Source organism: Thermobia domestica, chromosome 2, assembly GCF_964235325.1.
Source record: "Thermobia domestica chromosome 2, izTheDome1.hap1.1, whole genome shotgun sequence".
In the NCBI taxonomy this organism is placed as follows: domain Eukaryota; kingdom Metazoa; phylum Arthropoda; class Insecta; order Zygentoma; family Lepismatidae; genus Thermobia; species Thermobia domestica.
Window position 1 is genome coordinate 206,966,210 of NC_137455.1, and position 23,211 is coordinate 206,989,420.

The 23,211-nt window shown below is 35.7% G+C and overlaps 1 protein-coding gene across 1 annotated transcript in view; it reads left to right on the forward strand.

Annotated features, from left to right (window-relative positions):
- LOC145678368 (zwei Ig domain protein zig-8-like) overlaps positions 1-23,211 on the forward strand; it is an 887,136-nt gene that overhangs the window by 257,600 nt on the left and 606,325 nt on the right. The window contains exon 3 of the mRNA XM_081748434.1: positions 10,224-10,281. The gene's annotated coding sequence lies outside the window, so the exon portion shown is untranslated. The remainder of the gene's footprint in view (positions 1-10,223; positions 10,282-23,211) is intronic.

The following is a 23,211-nucleotide window of genomic DNA, read 5'->3' on the forward strand; positions in this document are numbered from 1 at the left end:
TTTGACCTGAATGACGAAGAGCGTCTTGATGCGCTGAAAAAAATCCAGTGTAGATTAGAGACATTTCTAGAGGAAGATTTAACTTAGGCTCTTAAAGTGTTATTTGAAACACTAACTAATAATACGCCAACTGTTAAGAAACTTTTAAAAGCAATCAAGAAGATCAGGGAATTGGGAAACTAGATACTGCTTGAATTGACAGAAAGAGACTTGCAAAATGTTTAACTATTTGTGAAGGAAAACTTGGAGACTCTTTAATGGAACGTCTTACCTCACCCGAAGTATTCATCAGACGCTGCTACTTCAGATTACCATTTGTTTCGAAGGACGCAGCATGACCTTTCTCAACAACATGTCAAATATTTTGAATCTATCAGAAAAATGGTTCGACGGGCAGTGTTGCTATAATGTTGGCACAAAAGCCAGTAAAGAAGAGGTGAAATGACTCTAGTTTTGGGTGAAGAGTTGTAAAAAATGTTTTTCGTGAAATCCATGGTCTATAAGCTTGTTTTAAAGTTGTAGATGTAAAATAAAGAATATGTTGTACTAACATCTTTGTCAGCAGGACGCATCCAATCCTTGAATTCAGGAATCATTTCCCACTATTTTTGGTACTTTTGTTCATATTGTGGATTCTTAATAGTTTCGAAATAGTTAACACTGCAGTACGTACGTTATACATTCTTTTTACAAAAAGTACACGATAATTAAAAGATTATACTGGGCAAATACGACTATAACAAATACTAACCTCGCTTTTATTAATGCTTCTATATCAAATCTCGTTGCTATCTGTAATGCCGTACTACTTGTACCTCTCAACAGAAGCTCTGCAAACTAAAGAACATGAACGTTGGAATTGTTCTCCATTAGATGCCAACGGTAACAGATTACAAAAAAATGTAAAAGAGTAGTTACGACGTATTCACAAACTCGTTACCCTTGCGCTGATTAAAACAAACAAGAAGAAAGGGAAAAACGTAAAAACTGCTTTGAAACAATAATGACTGTGTAGAGTTGGACAAGTTGCCTGCAGTACAAAAAGTCGCTAGATTTGTAAGTAAGTAGGTAAATCGTTAACCAAAAATCACCCCAAAATTCGCCAAACGGAAAAAATATTTTTTGTGACTATCGAGGAGATCGAATCCCCTAGATTTAGAGACTTTTCCCTCAAAATTGGCAACACTGTCGATGAGTGAATAGACTCAAAATAACCTGATTTTTTAAATTGCAGTATCCATGTGGTACCAGAAATGTGGGAAAAGATTGTAGATTTTGAATAACAATACTTTCAATAAAATACAGGGTGTTCCATCAATCAGTACAGTGGATTATTTTAGAAACAAACATGATTAAGGCAAATGTGACTAGCGAGGGGCGGGCTTGGCTAAAGAAGTTACTGATTGATACATGCGTGGTGAATGGTGGCCATCAATATGACCGCCTTCTTGGATCTACGTTACTTTTAAATCGCAAGGTAGGCATGAGACACATCAATTAACACTATTTTTTTTTTTACAGAGAAATGCAGCCCCACAAGCAGAAATGCGTTATCATGTCCCGTTCCAAAGTTTTTTTTTATTTATTGATTTAACGGCAGAGTTATGACGCCACAAATTTCACCTACAGGATGTGCTCCACATGTTGCCCGCCATTGCAACACACAACCGGAGACTCTTAATCCAGTCCTCCTGAACTCGTAACAACACAGCGGGGTCGATGTTATCATAGGCGTCCTCAATACGTCCCTGTAGGTGTGCAACATCCCAAATCTTCTCCTGATACACCAGGTGTTTTAAGTGTCCCCATAAAAAGATCCAAGGGAGTGAGGTCCGGTGACCACTTCACAGGGCCTCACCGACCGACCCAACTTCCAGGAAAATGCAGATCCAAGCATTACCGCACATACTGCGCATAGTGCGGTGGGGCACCATCTTGCTGAAAATATCGCGGCAAGGTGTCATCAGGGCGGAGAAGCAACGGAAACACCAACTACTGTAACATGTCCAGATATCAGACACCGTTTAGGGTACAAGGAATGAATAAAGGTACTACGGTCGACGTGTTCAGTATACCACACTACACCATGATATGAGCGGGGATAACCGTCTTTTCAAATATTGATCGCATGTGGGTTTTGCATCCCACCAATATCGAATGTTCTGGCGATTCACTTCCTCATCCAAATAAAAGTTTGCCTCGTTTGTGAAGAGAACGCTGGCTGGGAAATGCGTATCTCGGTCATATTGTGACAAAGCCAAATTGGCGAATTCCATACACCGGTCTGGATCATCCTCTGAAAGGTTATGGACAAGCTGTAGCTTGAAGGGATGCATTTCTGCTTACGTGACTGCATTCCCCTGCAAAAAAGCAATGTTGATTGATGTATCACATGGCTACCTTCCTCTTTGAAAAATTAACCTGGATCCAAGATGGCGGTCATCAAGATGGCCACCATTCATCACGCATGCATCAATCGGTAGCTCATTTACCCAAGTCCGCCCTCCGCTAGTCATATTTGTCTTAATCATGTTTGTTTTCAAAATAATCCACTGTACTAAGACTTTTGGACCATCCTGTATATTATAATGGTCTTTCTAAGTAAAAACAGTATGATTTTATGTTGCAAGAAACTGTGAGAATTATTTCAAGCACATAATAATAATAATAATAATAATAATAATAATAATAATAATAATAATAATAATAATAATAATAATAATAATAATAATAATAATAATACAGCAAAATTTATGGTATGTCTCCAGGGGATTAATAAGTAGTGGTGTTTAGAATGATTCTGAAGACGTTTATTAAGTGACATTTGTTAGGGAAGAACTTGTTTCCGTTAATTTTTTAAACTAATATTTCTATTTTGTTCTCTACATATGAGTTTGATGAAAAGTTCATGAAACAACTGATTATTTTAAACGTGTAGTCAGGAGTAAAAGTGAGGGGGAACGCGAGGGGACGCCATTACCCCACTTCCAAACAAATATCTATGGCGTTTCCCTACTTCCTAAAAAAGTACAATGGCGAAATATAGGCATGGGAGAGTGTGAGGCGTCATGTGTCCCCCTACCTTCTCAGATTCACTTTTACTCCTAAGTGGAGTTAAACAAATCAACCAATATGTGGTTTATATGTCAACTGAGATTTACCGTAGAACTAACAAGGAAAGGACATGAACGTGTCATCCGGACATCCGAATCAAACCTAGTCCATTCGATAAACATGACAAAAATATGTTCATACTCAAAACATTAGGTGCCATGGATAAAGGAGTAAGTCCCTCGGGCCCATTAACTCTGTTAATATAAAGAAAATCGTAGACTCGCAGCAAAATAGCTATTGCATCAACACTGTTCATTGGAAAGTTATGGTTTTAGTTCATTCTCTTCAGTACGAAACAAGCTTTTCATAGGTTTATCTAATGGGGATCATATTATAACTGAACAGGAAAAATTGGGAGAATGCGGGAAAATTCCGTCCAAAAATAACTTCCATCAACTTTTGTCCCCTCTGCAGTGGCCACATGTGAAAGCAAACAATCCAAATGTATCTCGAAAAATACTATTAGTGACAAGAAATGTGTGTACCAAGTTTCGTTCTGATAACAGCACTTTTAACAGCAACTGTGCTAGAGTTGTATGGGGATAAACCCGCGTTATCCACCAACACCCCCACCCATGCACTTTTGTTCTCTATTCAGCTCTTACTGTGTCATACTATATCTTGTCCCTTATTTTAAGGATTTATCTCCTATCCGTATACCTCATAATATTTATCAAGGTATATGTCATACTAAGGCAGCCAAAGATCTTAAATCAGCTGAACCAAAACTTAGCGTATTAAGTATTTTCTTTGAATTTTGTGAATGATGGGTATGAATACTTTTCAAAATTGAGTGATGACACCTCGGCACTCTTGAGGAATTGGAGCAGTGACGTCATTCTTGCGTCATCACAATAATCGTCAAGTTTAAAACTACAAATTCCAAACAATCGACGATAATTGCTGTAATTGTTATCTGATTTACATTCGGTAACTTTCTTCCGATAGATAATGAACTAATCTTTCCTCTAAAGTATTGTTTATTAGTATGTTTTCTTCTATTGTAGTTAATAATTGCTTTACAAAGTTAAAATTTACGAAACTTTACCTTTAATATACAGTATGACCTCGATAATGATAGAGTTTCCATACTCTTTTTCAATCCCTATTCAATCGATCTATTACAAATTTTCGTGAACACGAGTAGATAGTTACAAAGGCCTACCCTCAAAATTTGGTACAAATCGGTTTAGTAGAGACTGAGGAAATTGTTAGATTATGAAGATCATACTGTACTTCCATATTCGTATATAATTATAGATTACGCTTATTTATATCATCCACTTTTATTAAATATATCTCATAGTTGTTCATTTTCATATGCATAAGAAACGTTCACTTTCATTGCGTTAAAAATGTAGGTCACCATAATATGCATATATGTATGGACAACTCCAAAAGTGCATTACCAAGTGCAATTCTCCCTTTCCTACAATAGCAGGCAACCCCTTATTTGTAACGAATTTGGGGCACATGAGTGTTATTGCTGCAAAATACAATAACGCATCCATAATGTTACTATAGTCGTCTGGAACATTATTTTGGGTAACGCTCCTCTTTTAGGGGGGAAAGCGGCATAAAATGAAGGTGGGTGGAGTGTTTCCAAAACCCCTAATTGTATTTTGGAAACACAAGCTATACGTTATTTTTCTTCGTTTCAAAACAGCTTTCGTAATTCTTTTATGATACTATAAGTCAATATCCTTTGGCATAGTTTATATTAATAACTTGAGTTGTTCTTAAATATTTCATTCACAATTTAGTTTCTTCTCCACATCAAACTACACATATGACAGATATTTATTCTTATACTCTGCATTTGGTTTATAAGTAATCGTCATTACCTGGTCAAGGACTTATGTCCGACACGATACAACTAAATTTATTTATTCGACGAACTGAAGAAAAATTAGTACCCACTAATAAATGAAATAACAGTCAATCCAGGAAAATTACAGGAATAATAACATATTATGTAGTAATTTCGCCGTGCAAGTTCAAAATTACACGAGTAATAATAATAATAATAATAATAATAATAATAATAATAATAATAATAATAATAATAATAATAATAATAATAATAGAATACTGTACTGTCAAGGTGAACAATTATTATTTTCACTTACATTCGTAACATATTTTTCAAGTGTCTTACAAGAATGCGTGCTTAGTGCCCATGTTTTCAACGTATCTGGGTGAATGTAATTCCAACAATTTCACCCTTGCTGTGTCCAAATCTCATGAAAGCCGTTTCTATCCACAAGTCATTTCAGATACCATTCCAAATGCCATATATATGACGCATAACATGGTTACCACGAAAGAAGTGTTGTTGTTCAAATATTGGCATTTTGTCCATAGAATGTAAGTAAAACAAACCATACCCAACGTAGTTAGTTTGAGATGCAGAAAAAATATATGCCATTTACAGCTTCTATGTTCATAAGCCAGTCATCTTCTTTCCTTGCTCTTATGTATTGCATGATAACGAATACAGGCTTTATGAGAACATCAACTCTCAGCTTCTTTGTTTTACTTTTTTCAAAAAGTTCTCCAGAACATCCAGTAATTCGTTGCCACTTTGTAAGCATTTCAACTCAAATATTACTTCAAAATTTCTTCAGCAATAATCCTCATTGTGAGTACACACTAAGGAAATTTTTTTCAAGTATTATTTTTCTATCCCCCGCAAATACATTCTGCATTACTTCATTTAACCCACTATCCACCAAGATAGTACTAATGCAACCAACAAAACTCATCAGAAGGTGCATGCCTCCAAGTCTCAGCACAACGATCTGAAACCGTTCAGGATATACCCACTGTATGTATAATGTCACTCTGTATATCTCCTGGTCACGTGTGAATACAGTAATATCTTTTCCAATTTGTTTTATTATCTGGGCGTAGTGTCGGGATGAGATGGTAATGTATCAATCAAAGGTTGATACACTGCCGAAGTGGATGGTTGTAAAGCTCTCTAGAACTTAAAAGGTACTTTCTCTACAACTTAAAAGTGTTGTAACCATGAAACTACGTACATGTACTGTCCATCAAAATTATGTAGCGGTAAATTGCATATATTAATATATATACGTGTTTCATCCGAAATGTTCTTTAATGATTACAATGTGGTTTTATCTGTCCTACATTTCTCTACAATGCAAAAAGTTTGAATAAAATTAACTCGAAAGGAAATGTATTTTCAAGTTGACTGGCGTTCTCACCTATAATGCCAGGGATCGTAGGCTCAATTCCCATTTGAAAATGTGGTTTGCTTTACACTGATGATTTCGTGATTTGGAATTAGGTTACGTTAATTGCTTCCAGCTTAATTGGAAGCATCTAGCTCGATACGGAATTAAATGAACTTCATATATGTAACTTTTCTTTAAAAGAACAGATCATTTTTACATTTGAAAGTATTTTTAACTGTAACGAAAACGAATACATAATTAGTGGATACAATTAGCGAAAGGTGAATTCATTATCTATCAGCAGAACGTTACAGGATGTAAAACGGGTAAAAATATGTGAACTGTAGTCAAGTATTTAAAACGTGTTATAGGATATTCAATGATTCTTGAAATGACGCAATTGATGACGTCACCGCCCGAGCTCCCCCAGGGTGGCAACACTCGATATTAAAGACCCCACATGTCAATCATTCAGAATATGAAAACAGAAAAACTTAATACTATAACGCCGGGTTTAGGTCTCGGGTGCCGGACTATTAGTTGTGTAGTCCAACCAGTGTGTGACTTACCTGGAAATTCCCATCTGAAGAATTTGATGTCTTGCATAAGCATTAACTTTTCCATGTTAAATTTCTCGGATGTGCACATTATCCCCCCTTAAAATGTCATTTAATTTGCAGGTATTTTGAAAGACCCAATTACGATTTTTGCGACTTAACACCAATTTTTCTCTCCACATGTCAGGGAACAATATGCATGCTAACTATTAATGCTTGCTTCAATTTACACGGAATGTGGTACAATTCTTGATATTAGAATAAATACAACTGCGTTTATATTTTTTTATATTACATTCTCTTTATAGGTCAGATCATACGTTCGATTTTCTATGTACAGAGCGTATTGATATGTAATCTTTCCTCTCATACCTATTCCGTTTATCAGAACGAAACTTGGTACACACATTTCTTGTCACTAATAGTATTTTTCGAGATACATTTGGATTGTTTGCTTTCACATGTGGCCACTGCAGAGGGGACAAAAGTTGATGGAAGTTATTTTCGGACGGAATTTTCCCGCATTCTCCCAATTTTTCCTATTCAGTTATAATATGATCCCCATTAGATAAACCTATGAAAAGCTTGTTTCGTACTAGAGAATGAACTAAAACCATAACTTTCCAATGAACAGTGTTGATGCAATAGCTATTTTGCTGCGAGTCTACGATTTTCTTTATATTAACAGAGTTAATGGACCCGAGGGATTTACTCCGTAGTCCATGCACCTATTTTTTTGTTTATGAACATATCTTTGTTATGTTTATCGAATGGACTAGGTTTGATTCGGATGTCCGGATGACATATTCAGTGTTTTATCGGACTATTTATATTAGTGACATTCAATTAGTGTATTTGACCTTAGCTCATTGTACCATGTGAACGTTATAATTAATAGTTATATGTCTACTGTAATATTTCATTAAAACTATGTTACTATTAATATTGATCCTTGAGAATATATACAGGATTGGAAAAATGCTAATAATTGAATGATGTGAATTATTACCTTCGATTTGTTAACAAAATATATTAGTTTTATATTTGTGAAGTTAAGTTTCAAGTTAAGTTGTTCAAGAGATAACTTATATCATCCTTTACTGTGTCCATGTGATATTTGTGACATTTCTCTGAAGATATTTAATGCAAAGTTTACTGTAAAATTGCTATATTAAACTTTGCGAAGGAGAATGCAAGAACCATCTAGTAGCATTTTGCGATTCTTGCGATTCTTGCGATTCTTGCGATTCAAAGTAACATAATCACATTATCAATGTATTCAAAGTTTTATGGAGGATGGACAGAAAGAAAATAACAGAAAAATCAACTTCACATTCCTTTGTAAGAAATATATCCCAGTAACTCCTGTGAAACACGTAGAGTATGTATGGTTGGTAAGAGATTAGCGTCCTTTTCATCATATAGGCTAAATCGGACGTACAATTTCAGATGGAATACCGAACAATTACAACGTTTTTAAATATAAATGTAGTCGTATGTACTTTCGAAGCAAGTTGAATATTTGTTAACGTTTTGATGCATAGTATAAATGGTCAGCTGACCGTTAACAAACAAAAAAAAAAAGGATTCTATAAAGGTAATCTTGAAAGTTCTGTCGCTTTTGTGGAGATCTGTGTTCAATTGGCCCTCACACTGTGAGCTGAAAGCGAATGGAAATGAGGCGAAGGTCACTTGTTGGTGTGGGTATATCAAACATACTACCTGGTTGTGGCAGTTTAGTTACACCGTGAACTTGCGAAAGGACAAAATGAACATGGGACCTTTACAGGGCATCATAAGGGCGTGTAAGCTGTACTAGTTCAAACTGGGGTCAACCGCCGCTGCAACAGAGCGGAAGATATGCCAGGTCTTTGGTGAGTATGTCGTGACTACGCGGACAGTGCAGCGTTAGTTTAACAAAAGGACAGTGACGAAACACTCGAAGACGCAACTCGTACCGGAAGACCAACATATATATATATATATATATATATATATATATATATACAAACTGAAGATTTTCAGACAGTAATTGAGGCGAACAGTGGGAAGATATGTGAGGAACTGGGACTACAATTCAGTGAGAGGGAAGAAACCATTCGGGAGCACCTACATTAATTTTGGAAGCACTACAAGTTGGATCGATGGGTCCCACGTGATTTGACTCCGGGACATAAAGCAACGCGTGCAGACACCTGTGTGTCTTTGCTATCTCATCTGAAGAAGAAACCAATTCTGGACATGGTATTGACATGTGATGAGAAGTGGCTTCTGTACGAAGCTCCACGGCGCTGTCATCATTGGTTAACATCCCATGAACCAGTTCCTAAACAGCCGTAACCAGCACTGCACCAGAAGAAGGTCCTTCTGTGCATTTTGTGAACTGCTCACGGCATCATGCATCGTGAACTGCTACCAGCTGGTCAGAACATCAACGCACTGTATATTGTCAGCAGGTGAGCCGTGTTCAAGAAAAGCTCAAAACTCTGGAGTCAGCACTTCTGAATCGCAAAGGGATCCCCTTGTTACAGGACAAGGCTAAGCCCCTCGTGACTAGGATGACCCGAGAACCATTCTACATCTTGGATGGGAAACACTATTATATCCACCGTACTCCCCACACATTACACCGTCCGATTATCACCTATTGCATTCCTTGCTCAATCACCTTAGATGACGCCAGTTCAAATCCCTAGTAGAGGTGCAAAGTGCACTTAATACATTGTTCCTTCCAGAACGTTGGCAGAAGGTCGTTGATGCTGATGGGACTATATTTGTTCTTCCAAGTACTTCTTGAGTGAGATATCGATGTTCTAAGATGGTTGGTGAAGAAGCGAACTTCAAATCTCTATAGGACAACACATGGTCCTTACATTGTTAATATCATCAATGCATAGCCACACCTTAAAAATGGTAAGTATAAGTCTATGTCGAAATCGCAAAAGTAGTTAATACGATTTGGATTTCGCGTTAAATTCTATGTTTACGGTGTATATCATATTTAGAGCTAACTAAACACATACTCCGTAGTGCGCTTAATGATATCCTCCTGTTTTGGACGCCTAGATGCTTTAGTTATACCCTATATTGAGTAAAATGCAATATATTTATCATGAAGGTTTGTGTTATTGTAAACTTCTTTCAATTTCTCATTTCTTTAGTTGCACCAAATAGACAAGAAACCTGATGAAGTAATACTACTCGTTTTATCTATTAAACAATGTCTTACGAATCAGTTATAAACCACATAATTAAATAATAACTAAATCTGTGGTTTAAGAAAGTTTCATAATTGTATTATATCTATATTTTAAATATTTTAAACCACTAATTATGTTTTTCCTTGTTTTAGATGCGGAGAATAGAAGACTCTCAAAACGTCTAATGAACAAAGATAGGACTTCTTCGAAGTAAGTAGATTTCTTTTTTATATTATTATATGTTACGGACATTTCTTCCATTTCTTTTGTGAAATTAATCGACTTGTAATCTCATGATTGATACAATTTTATTTTTCGTGTATTTTTAACGTGAGTCCTAGTATGGTACTGAGTGGGATTTGTGTGCAATAACGACCGTAGTTTTGGTAACTCTATTAATCATTTACCAGTGTCCATTGATAGCTTGTATTTGTGATAGTGCATATCGGAATTATTTATTTCCACTTTGTCTTTATTATCTGGGTTAAAAGAAAAAAAAGACACTGGTTGATTAGTTATAATTGCTATGATAGTGAGTGATCTCTTCTAGTGGTATGCAACGTAAGTAGTTCCAGATTTATTTTGAAGGCTTTTAAAAATAGTGTATGTTTAGTTTTTTTCTATTTACTAAATGAGTGTTTCAATTTTAAATTATAATGATTTGAAGACTGGAATTAATACATACTATATGCAATTGAAAGATAATTATATCAATACATGGCAGCACATGCTAATTTTTTCCATTCGTTTAGATTGTGAAGCTTTCCTTCGCCATCAATTAGAACGTGTGAAGTAATTTGTTCGTGGTGAATGTCGCCACCAGTTTTTAAACGAAAAAGAACATCGATAATAACTATATCTTTATACAAGATAGTTACATGTTTATAGCTTTATTTGTAACAATACATAACCTTAGATGTTAAGTCGTATTTCATTTAACCAATTTTTATTTATATGTGATTTCTAGTTTAATGTAGACAGAGTCCAGAGGATATAATCATTTTGAGGATATGTGATTCTCAAACTAGCGGAAGAAAGGAGATTATTTCGTTTTTTGTTGTATCATATAGGTTTATTTATACTAAATGCCAATATCAAACTTTCTGAGGTTTAGATTGTATTGACAAAAAAGATAGTGACTTAGTCCATAAATAAAGTTTCTTTAATTAAAGTAGAATATTGACGTGAAGTAGTGCATTTGCTTGAGACTTGCTGTTCTTTGTCAGCATTGTGGTACCAGGAGGTGAGAAGTTTTAATATAGAATTTTATGTGCCTCACCGTGAGAATATTAACCGCTCGATTGTTTGGGGATACGTGTGAGCTGATTGGTTTTCTCTAATTGTTGGAATATCTTGACCATGTTTTGATTAGATTAGGAGAGAGTTTAATGCGATGGCCAAGTGAAAATGTATCTTAAAACTGTGACATAATGAATTATCATTCTATATCATTTTCCAACACTACAGTCTAAAAAAGTCCAAATTATTGTTATTAATGCAACGGCTAAAAAAAATGATAATACCAATAACCAGAAATTTTCCAGTAACCAGAAACTCTTAAACCTATATTCGTTACAAATATTTTATCTATAGAATAAACAACCACATAAACTTTCTCTTTCTACATTTATTCGGTAGTCAACTTTTACCACTAGCGACTAAAATAGCGCTGCACACAATGAGGGATTCTGACGCAAAGTTTTCATTCAGACTTTTTTTTTCGGGTGGGAAAATTGTGGTTTAAACCATGTAGCAACTAACATACTGTACAAAAATGTAAAACAACAAGATATAAGCAAACAAGTAGGGAAACGTTGTACAAAGTGGGGACCCTTATATACAGCGTGAGCACAGAAACAGTACCTGATTTTAAAGTGCCATATAATTAACATTTAATTGAATATTTACATGAAATTTTGTACAGAGCTCAGTAAACTTAAAGTATTTTCCCATCTATATTTTCAGAATCCTAGTTCTGACCAGGGCAGCTAGAGGGCAGTAATATCGAAAATGGCGTCCACCTCACACCAACGAAGCTGGTGCGTTTTACAATTTGCAAAAACAAGCAGTTTTGTAAGAGTGCAGCGTGATTTCAAACGACAATTTAATGCTGATCCACCCACACATAAATCCATTGTGAAATGGCATAGAACGTTTATTGAGACGGGGTGCATTTGTGATCAAAGAAAAGGACATTCAGGTCGACGTCCAGTCTCCGAGGAAACTGGAGCGCGTAAGAGCAGCCTTCGTACACAGCCCAAAGAAGTCTACACGTAAAGCTAGCAGAGAGTTACAGATACCACAAACAACAGTAAGCAAGATCTTACGCAAGAGTTTGCTTTGTTACCCGTACCGACTGTAGTTGGTTCAGACAGAAGCTATACCCACAAGACAAGGTAAAGCGCCGTGAGTTCTGTGAGACTATGCAAAATTGCATGGAGGACTACGAAAACTTTCTGACGAAGATCATTTTCAGCAATGAGGTGACATTTCACTTAAGTGGAAAGGTGAATAGACACAATGTGAGGATATGGGGAGCCTAGAATCCTCATGCAACTGTAAATGTGGAAAGTGACTCACCGAAAATCAATGTTTTTTGTGCAGTATCAGAGCGTCGGGTGCACGGTCCGTTCTTCTTTCAGGAACAAACAATTACAGGTGAAAGTTACTTAGCATTGCTACGTAACTGGTTGATTCCGCAACTTAGTAATGCAGAGATAGACGACTTCGTTCTACAACAAGATGGAGCGCCGCAACACTAACATCGTGCTGTACGCAGATTTCTAAACGAGAATCTCCCAAACCGATGGATAGGGCGCTATGGCATCAATGATCAAGTTCTTTGCAAGTGGCCTCCAAGATCACCTGACCTCATTGTTTGTGACTTCTTTCTGTGGGGATTTGTGAAGGACAAAGTGTATGCACCTCCACTACCACTACCCTCAACTCTGAACGATCTCCAAGAACGCATCAGTGATGCTGTCAACTCCATCACACCGGATATGCTTCACAACGTGTGGTTGGAGCTAGATTACCGCCTCGATATTTCCCGCGTTACAGGTGGCACGCACATCTAGTGTTTGTGATTTTAATTATTGGTACAAAAACTTTTTTGAGCTTATGTATCACTGTTCAAAATTTCAGCAAAATATTCCTTCGCATATTAAATTTACACTAATTTGAAACCTGTGACTGTTTCTGAGCTCATCCGGTATTTTAGTACATAAAACCAAAACTATCAATGATAGAATTGCTACATTAAATCAAAACATTCAGTGGAATGTTGGCTACCATGAAACAGGCCTTTTTGTATCATAAGAACGTTTATTTTAACAAAAAACAAGGGAAACTAAAAAAGGGTGAAAATCCCCGTTTTTTACTACTAGTCGGGTAAAATCGGGTTGCCTTTAAAAACTTAACAAATAATTTCTAAACTTACAAATATCTTGCTTAAAACTTTTTACATCTTGTTTACAACTTGTTTATATCTTATACACATATGTAGTTTACAAATATCTTGTACGTAATTATATGTAATTTTTCAGTTTTGTCCCACCCTAAATTTTTTTCATGGAGGAGGAAACTTCGAGTTTTCGAACTCACTGTTTTACTCATACCGCAAAACCTAAACTTGTTTCAAATTTAATGTTTGCGGCCTTATGGAGCGTAAATTCCAGCGTTGTATTAAGAGAGTGACTAAGCCGTATGCTAACTTCTGTATTTAGAAACAGATTAGTCAAGCTAGAAACGATTTATGTCACGAGAAACGACATAGAAGAAATCAAATTTTAAAAAAAGTTATTCTGCCTTGCCTTGATTTCTACTAATGTGTTTGTATAGTGCTGTGGAAATCCAGTAGCTGTCCTTTCTCGATATGAATTTGTTGGTATGTGTTTTGTTTAAAACGTTTGTCTGATTCAAAATGGCGGATTTGAACATGGCCGCCATCAGGGCAACTTTTACCATAGACCTAATATTTATCCACCTGCTTTTTATTTAATTATTATCATTAACACAAAATTTACAAGGTGGGGTAAAGGACTAATACATATGCTGCAACAATATTTAATTTCCCTGTAACGTTTTACCAATTGCGCGTAACTCAAAAGTAACGTCACCATTGTTCTTCTGATTAAATTTGCGCCTTAAATCATGTATTACATGACCCTATTCCTATTTTAAAAACTTAACCTTAATTCAAATGGCGGATTTCAAGATGGCCGTTGTCAGGTTTACCCTTACTATATGACTTCCCTTTAGTCCTAATATGTACCCATATATTTGTTATTCACCTTTTATCGTTACAAGAGGTCTTACAGAGCTTTTACCTCCAACAGTATGAGGACTATTCTGTACTTCTATGTGATGTTCTGGTAGCTGTATCTCCTAAACCCCTGGAGCTTCGCACCTACAACTTCACTGAAATACTGACCACATTTAGTATTACATTCTCATATGTGTCTCACTCAGCAACTCGATTCACCCAAACGTAAGGTTTACTTGTCAGACATGTTAGCTGAAATTCAGTTTTGTTTAGATCAGATACTTTCTCAATAAGTTTGCTTTTACTGGACTCTCATTGTCATTCACCAACATCGAATCAATGCTCGCTCCGATCATTAACCTGGTAAACATTGATACAACAAGGAAATATAATTATTAAGAAGTAAGTACTTTCACTCTAGGAAGTCATTCTAATCCTAGTTTTAGTTTGTGTAATCCTGACGACGTTAGCAGCCTAAGTTGAAGTATGGCTGTTTTGTGTTGTATCATCAATATAAGGACATCTGTACTTTGGTTGTGTCAATTTGGTAACTGCAACATTCACTGAGTGTCACCCTCTTCGGTTCCTTCATGTAGTCAGAGAGACAGTTGAAACAAATGGACTTGAGAAAAGTTGATCTTGGTCATTTGGTTATTTGCGATCTGGTCGTTCTAGTCATTTTGGTCTTGGTTATGGGCAGTGATTCGGCGTGGAGCCCAGAGAAAGAGGACACTTCGTCGTGATTCCAAAAGTCGTCTACCATCATCCACTGAGAGAGAGAGAGAGAGGAGGACAATGAAGACACTACATGTGCAGTGAGACTGTTTCTTTAAGTTGCATTCCTTACTTCATCTCTACCTTTAGTAATACCCTATCTGCTACCAAAAGTTACCATTTACAAGTATAAATTTTATTTCAAGTTTTCTAGTTCGAGTCTCTTATCTCTTTTTAAGTAATTTTCGCAAATTGCATATCCCTTATGCATTTAGTGCCTTTTACACTTTAGTTTATTAATATTTTATATACTGTTACATGGTATTTTCTACACCGTCTTAATTTTTCTTCCTAGAGAAGGAAATTTGTAGTTTTCGTATTTTTCGCTCTTCTTGTACCACAAATCTTACATTTATGCCGAATACCAAGTTTACATGTCTATCGGAAGTGTCCTGTAGTTTTCGAATTAACTAATGTGACTGTTATGTAATTTTGTCCTTGTCTCAAAATTTCTATCTTGAATAAAGAAATGTCAAATTTTCGTATTTTTTCATTATTTCTGTCACCAATCCTACGTTTGTGCAAAATTAAAAGTTTCCGCGTCTACTGGAAGTTCCTATAAAATTTGAATCAAGTGACGTGAATATGTAAATTTAGGCCTTGTCCACTAATTTTCCCTTTAGAGGGGAAAACTTTCAGTTTCCGGATTTCCTTTTTTCTATTTACCAGTATTACAAATTCTACATTTTAAGTACTATATTGTTTTTGAATAAACTGACATAAGATACAAAATGTGGCCCAAAAATAAGGTAATTGTACTTCTACAGTGTAATCTATGTTGTATCCTTTTCAACTAAAGTCAGTTTCAGGCAACCCGATAGGAAATTGCCCTACCTCCCACCACTTTCCACTGCAGAAGGGGAAAGCAAGTCGTTGACCTTTATAGGGAGGGAAGCTTTTCTAACAAGGAGAATCGTGTACACTCTAAATTCGTACGTCAATTCACTCGGACCTGATGATCAGAAAGCAATGCTGTTGCACATAATTTATGTAGTAAAGTATACCCTACTGTAAAACATTTTATTGTCTTAACAAAAATCGAAAACATTAAAATCAATAAGATCTTAATCTGATCAATTTTGTATGAATGTGGAAGTTGATTCCTGACACGAATAAAAGAACGGGAACAGCGGGGTTTCGAAATTAAATTGTTCGTAAAAATATTTGGAGCAAAAGAGATATACATTCAGGTGAATTAAAACGCTATACAAGCTTTTATTTCACAACAACTACAGGTCACCGACTATAATAGAAATAATATAATAAAATTTCTTATATACATGACACGTTGCGTGTATGGGAAATACGAACCGAGTCACCGAGTCCTACTCAAAAAGTCTAGGAGAAGGAGACTATTACCTGGGCGAAAGAGAAGTCTTCCGGACAATGTAAAGCAGAATCTTTGAAGGATGGTTGATAACAAACATGGTACATTGACTTTTCACAAATTAAAATCTAATGGAAACGTTCGTTTCTGCTACGATAAGCCTTTGAGCTCTTTAAGCCAAAGCGTTCCTTATTTTGTATAATTGAAGGAACTAGTATTTATCGTTACTCTTTCTTTCTTATACAATAACCAACTCCTGTTATATTAGACTATCGTGCACGCCTGGGACCACGGTGGCTCAGTGGTAGAGCCTCCACCTGTGGTGGATGGGGTCCCTTATTGATCCCACGTCGCGCCAAGTGAACTTGGTGGTTGACAAATACCGCATGCGTGAGCTTTCTCGGGGATTTTCCGTTTCCTCCCACTTTCTTCATTACACCATTTCTTTCATTTCTCATCACCGTCTCCTTTAGCCTAGCCAAAATAAGCATGGGACGTAAAACTCAAAGATTTTATTTCATTTTATATTCTGCACGTCATAAACGTCTCTCTCTTGCAAGTTAATTATTCCAAATAATTACTCCTATTAATGGAGACTGATAATACTTCTAAGACAATATAAAGTCATTTGTCCCTCTTCTTTAAGAGAGGCTCAGCAAACAAAATTATTATTGGAATACTATTATCAGTATAATTATATATATATATATATATATATATATATATATATATATATATATATATATCTTTTTCTTGTTCTTTTTAATGTAAGAACATCTGTTAATAAGAGAGGAAACGAAAAGTGTTTTCTTTAAAGCATTTCCGGTTCTATTGTTATCACCTTAACGCTCTGATAATTTACTCATACATATTGTACTTGGTTTTTCGATTTTACACCGTGTGAGTGGGTTTTCTCGGGGTTCTCCCGTATCCCCCTACTTCCTTCATTGCACTATTTCATTCATTTCTTATCTTCATTGTCCCATTTAGCCTATCCGGCATAATCCTGGGACGTAAAACTTATAAAGATTTCATTTTCGGTTTTCGATTTTAAATTATGAAATTCCTGTATCAATAAGTAAATACCCATTCAATTACCAACCCTGCCATCCCTTGCCATTCCAACATTATGTCACAACCCCGACTACCAAAAAGAAGGAAACAATACAAATGTTCAATGAAATTTCCATTAGAATAACACTTACTTACCTCACTAATACAGGCAAAGTAATGAAGTGTTTTAAAATACATAGTGTTATTATGAAAGTTGTAATTTATTTTTTAGACATATTTCGATACACTCTATACCTCCGTGTGCGGTGTCTGATAGTGGGAGACGGAACACCAACATTCACACCTGTACTTGAGCGTGGTGGGGGAAGAAACTTCTTATTTTTCCTATCAGGTTACGTGAAACAGATTATAGTAAGTCCGGTAGCCTAAACCTTTGCCACAGTCAATGTGGAGTTTGAACGAGTTGGCTTCCAGAGGTAGAGGAAGAAGGACCAATTACAAGTGGCACGAGCGATTGAAAAACGGCAAGGAGTCGGTTGAAAATGAGCAACTATCGAGACGTACTTCGACTTCAAAAACAGATGGAAACGTGCAACAAATGGCACAAATAATGTGTTCGAACAGGCGAATGACTACTCGAGAGCTTTCTGGAGAAATAAACATCTCGTATGGGTCCGTAGAAAACGTTTTAACAGGCGAGTAAAATGGACAAATGGCTTCCTTCCTTACCACAAAATTGCTTTTGGTCCTCGAGTTTTTGGACGAAAAAATATTCCTCTCTCTCCACATTCGCTATACTCTCTAGATATAGCACCATGTGACTTCTGGCTCTTCTCAAAAAATAAAACCGCGCTTAATGGAAAATGTTTTTACACTATTCCTGCCATTGAGAGAGCCACGACAGAGCAGCTGAATACCCTTCCAAAAGAAGCCTTCCAGAAAAGATTTTACTCATGGATTCAACGTTGGGATAAATGCATTGTTAGCCAAGGACTGAACTTTGAAGGAGATTAAATCATATTCCATGTAAAATTATTACTTTTTTCTTTTAAAATTATTTTTGATAACACCTCGTATATAATATTACCCTGTCCTCTAAGTTTCAACGTTGGAGGAGGAAATTTGCAGGTTTTGGGTCTTTTCCTTTATTTGTATCACAAATCCTACATTTGTGCCAAATTTAAAGTTACCATGTCTACAGAATATACTCTATAAATTTTAGAATCAAATGACATAGTTTTAGCCTTGCTCCCTAATTTTTCTGTTTGCAGGAGGAAATTTCCAGCTTTGATATTTTTCTCCCTTTACTTGTATCACATATCTTACATATAGACAAATTTCAAGTTTCCATACCTACAGAAGGCACAATATAGGTTTATATGAATGATTGACTACCAAAATTCGGGGTAAACCTTTGGAGATGAAACATTGAAATTTTATAAAGGGCATAGCCTGGTGCAAATTCCTCATACAGCCAGTGGCTGATCAAGTCTAGGGTAGGATTGGCTCAGCCCCTCCACTTGATTGAGTGACTTTGACCAAACTTCGGCTAGCATTACCGTAGCACACAAAAAAATGTAAAAGTCTTTTTTGGGTTTTCGAAGTTCATATATTCGTAATTTGGATATTGATATTGAAGTTCAAGATATATTTATGTATTTCAAACTTCTTGATCACTGGCAAGAATAAATCCAACAGAAATTTTGTTTGTTCAATGGAAATTCTTTTATTATGAAATCCCTCTAACTATGCTTACATTTTTCTAGAAAGAGACTATCGTCAAACTCTCTTTATAGATGGTGATAAAAATCCATGCACCATCCTTCCTAAATTTCCTCTTAGCTAAGAGGAAAGTATAAAAGAATGTTCCTTAGTTCTAAGAGATCTTAAGTCTCTTAAAATGACTCTAACTTACCATGCTCACTAAAATGTTTCGTAAGTTATCAAATTATTTGTTCTTAAAGAGCGTTAAACATTTTATGTTCCATCCTAACTTTCTTCTGAGGGAGACGACCAACCTGGAATCGAACTACAAACCGATTTAAAATCAGAGGCAATTTCCTACATGTTATGTACGTTTCTGTTGATCTCGTGGTTATTTCCCTTCGAAATGTGTTTGTTTTCAGTGTCTGATATCAGTTTTCCCTGCCACAAGCAACCTTGAATAGAGCTATTTGGTTGTACACAGCATTGTATATGTGATTTTCATTGTATATTAAAGAAAATATTAAATTAACTAATAGTTTTTTAATGTTATAATTTAATTACGGATGAACTGGTGCTTTAGTTAAGCAATTAGTACCTTACTTGGCTAATAAAGTACTGAGAGTTGATTACTTTATTTTCTTTCGTTAGTGGAAAAAATATTTTGTGACGAAACTTCATGAATCATTTATATAGAATTTCAAAAGGACCAGGCAATTTTAAGGAAGAATGAAATGAAATTGTTTTAATAAGTACATATCTTATGAACGTTTTGGAAAGATTAAATTAAGAACTAACTAAAGGCAGATTGCCTACAAAATTCCAACCAGTTTAGACTTGGACTAGAAATCATTGTACCAATACAAACCAAAGCTTTGGTTATAACACTTCCATTTTTGCCGTATTTTTAATGAGTGATTGACACGTATCCAAGTATGGAATCTGTTAGTGCAATAGATCAATTGATTTTCCATTCTACGACTAGATACAGTACATGCATATTTCTTCTATAAGTGTGTTACAGGCATAATATAATAAAGTTTTCAATACCAATCGGTACTGTGGCTGCAAAAAGTGTACATAAGCGTTTTCTCGCTAATCAATTTAAATAAATCTCAATATCCTATACTATAATCTGCGTAACTTTTTTCTTAAAACATTTTAGCACTAGAGGACAAAAGCGCAATCTCCAGTTGTGGTATGCATCCTCTTGTAAGCCACCATCTGATTATGTTGCACTATTTCTTGTTCTACACGATTGTAGAAATATTTAGTTTTTCGACCCACGATTATTTCATATAGACTAAGCAATCCTATAGTCACAGGGATCACGGTGGCTTAGAATATTTACCTCTGATGTTAGTGGTTTCTGGTTTGGAATTTATTGCGAATTTGGACGAAGTTATGTATTATATTATATAAATGTGTCATCATACGATATTCGAATTTTAATATTTATTTACATAATTCTAATGTTCTATAAAATATCTTCTTTGTTCTTTATTATCAACTAAAAGTAGTTCTGCAGTACCATTAAAAATGAACTAGTTGGATAATTCCGTACAGAACAGAATCTCATCCTAATGAAGTGTTTGAATATATTCTCAACAAACACACTTGTTTAAGTGATTATTATCTGCATCCTTATGCAGCACTAAATTATGTAGGACGCGATCTTCCATTAAAATGAACCAGGAAACACTAACGGGACTCGAATCCATGCGCACATACTATTATGCAAGATGAAACCTCGTAATATACGATTTCTTCACCACACTATCTCGTCTTCAAGACCATAGCAGTAGCCACGATAAGAACATATGTGTTAGATGAGAATTTCATATTTTAAATTATTTCTAATGACTTTTGCGCAATTAGTCGCGGTACGTACATTCATATGGGAACAATGATTCATGAGATGTTCGTTAAAAATAATTTCCAGTATATTGCTTACAATATATTGTTATTTAAGTACCAATGTATTTTACTTTTATACTGTACAATATTCCGTTCTGGAGGAAGATAATCTATAAGGTTAGGAAAAATAAACGTTGTATAGTGGCTTTGGAAGTGTGCACGTGGCAGTTTAGTTGGTGCCTAGTAATATTTCATGCTCTATATTTTTCCCCTTTCGTTAGGTCATGTTTCGCTGAACGCATGGTTATGACCATCGTTTCATTATGATGCATGGATGTAAGATTTATCATGTACTATATCGTTAGTAGCTTTAGCATCCCTATTCCCCGCTGCACACCCTACGTCATAATATGTCCTTTTACATAATTCGCTATCATCACTGCAGTTTTTGCGTTATCCAATAGGAAAACTAATGCCGTATCATTTGCAGCTGCGGTATTATAATCAATACAGCCAGAAGTGCTAAGAGAATTATTTCCCTCCCTTCGTGTCTTCGGATGTAAGAAAAAATATTTCTCTATGCGAAACCACAACTATGTTACGCATCGAAAATGTACCAGATAATAAATCAACAACTCTGTAGCCAACACCAACAAATCTGGAAATTTGCTTCTGTAATTCGATGCAAAACTACAGTGACCAATTTTGAACATTCATTTCGTTTACTGCATACAGATACAACTTGCTATTTTAAAATTTAGAATGTATATTTGATTTATGTTCTAATTTACCATGGAAGCACCTCTTTAATTTGTACAGTATATTCATATTAATACAAGTATAGCAGAAAACTATACCAGTTGTTAATACCGCTAAATTTCTTCTTATTAAAATGTGTGTTTCCTCATTTTATGGTATGTTATTACCGTATTAGTAAATTTTGTAATTCAGGAGAAAAACTAATACGTTAATAATAGAAATCGAATGTTCCATCACAAGCTACAAAAATGACATGGATTTTTTTTTAATTTTCTGGTTAGGATAAAGGTGAAGGATGACAAAGTTATTGATATACAGTAGAGCGTCGATTATCCGAACTTCGGTCAACCGAACGACCGCTTAACCCAACTGTGTACTCGCTCGCACCTGTTACTCTCCCACCCTACCGTCCATCATCCCCTCACTCCCAAACCAAGTTTCCCACAGTAGTCACCAAGTACGTGACTTAGCTGCTCGTAAGAGTGTAGGCTTGCTTAGACAGACCAAAATAAAGGATTTTTTAAACGTTAATTTTGTGTACTGTGTGTATTGTTCATGCAAAATGCGTATGTAATATGTACATATTTTTGTTTAATAAACTGTACCACATACTACATATTCCTACTAAAGTTGCCTTTGTACGTTACTTTGTAATACTTAAAGAGATGCCTTTTTTATGAATAAATTTACTGTACAGTACTTCTTTTTGGCAAATAAACATGTACAGTTCGATTATCCGAACAAACCAGTTTTCCGAACACCCATGTCCCCCAATTACTTCGGATAATCGACGCTCTACTGTAAATAGACTGACGGAATGAAAATACATAGTAGCATATTGAGTAAATTTCCAGATTGTGAAAAAGGATTGTATCAATTAATCTTAGTAACTTGTTATTATACACTCCAGATACAGAGGTTGATTCACTTATATTGAGCCTAAGTCATTGTTCAACAATATCGCGCATATGCAATTCATCGCGCTCAGGTTTCCACGAGGCAAGCAGCTGTATCTCGTTAGTCTCAGTAGAAGTGTGGTCGAGTCTAGTTGATGACGCCAAACTGAGTAGATTCTGGTAGGAAATCATTGTGGTCCTTTCCGACACAATGTTCAAAGCGTCATGCATCATAAAAATGAGACCAAGTGAGTAATTTTAGGGTAGGATGTGCCACTGTTAATTGTATTGTACGGAAATATGCGGCAGAGTCCTGGGTCCACTACACCGAGGCAAGCAGCTAGAACTGTTCCCCAAAATGGTTCATGTTTGTGACTGTTTTCTCGTATAGGGGAAAACTGCATCTCCTCAAGTTAAAGCGAAACGTCAAAGTCAATGCTGCGTACTACCAGACTCCTACCATGACTTAAATATGCCAGCTATGAAATCCCAGCATTGTGCGAAAAGGGATAGAACTAGGTTAACTTCACCAAGACAATGCATTC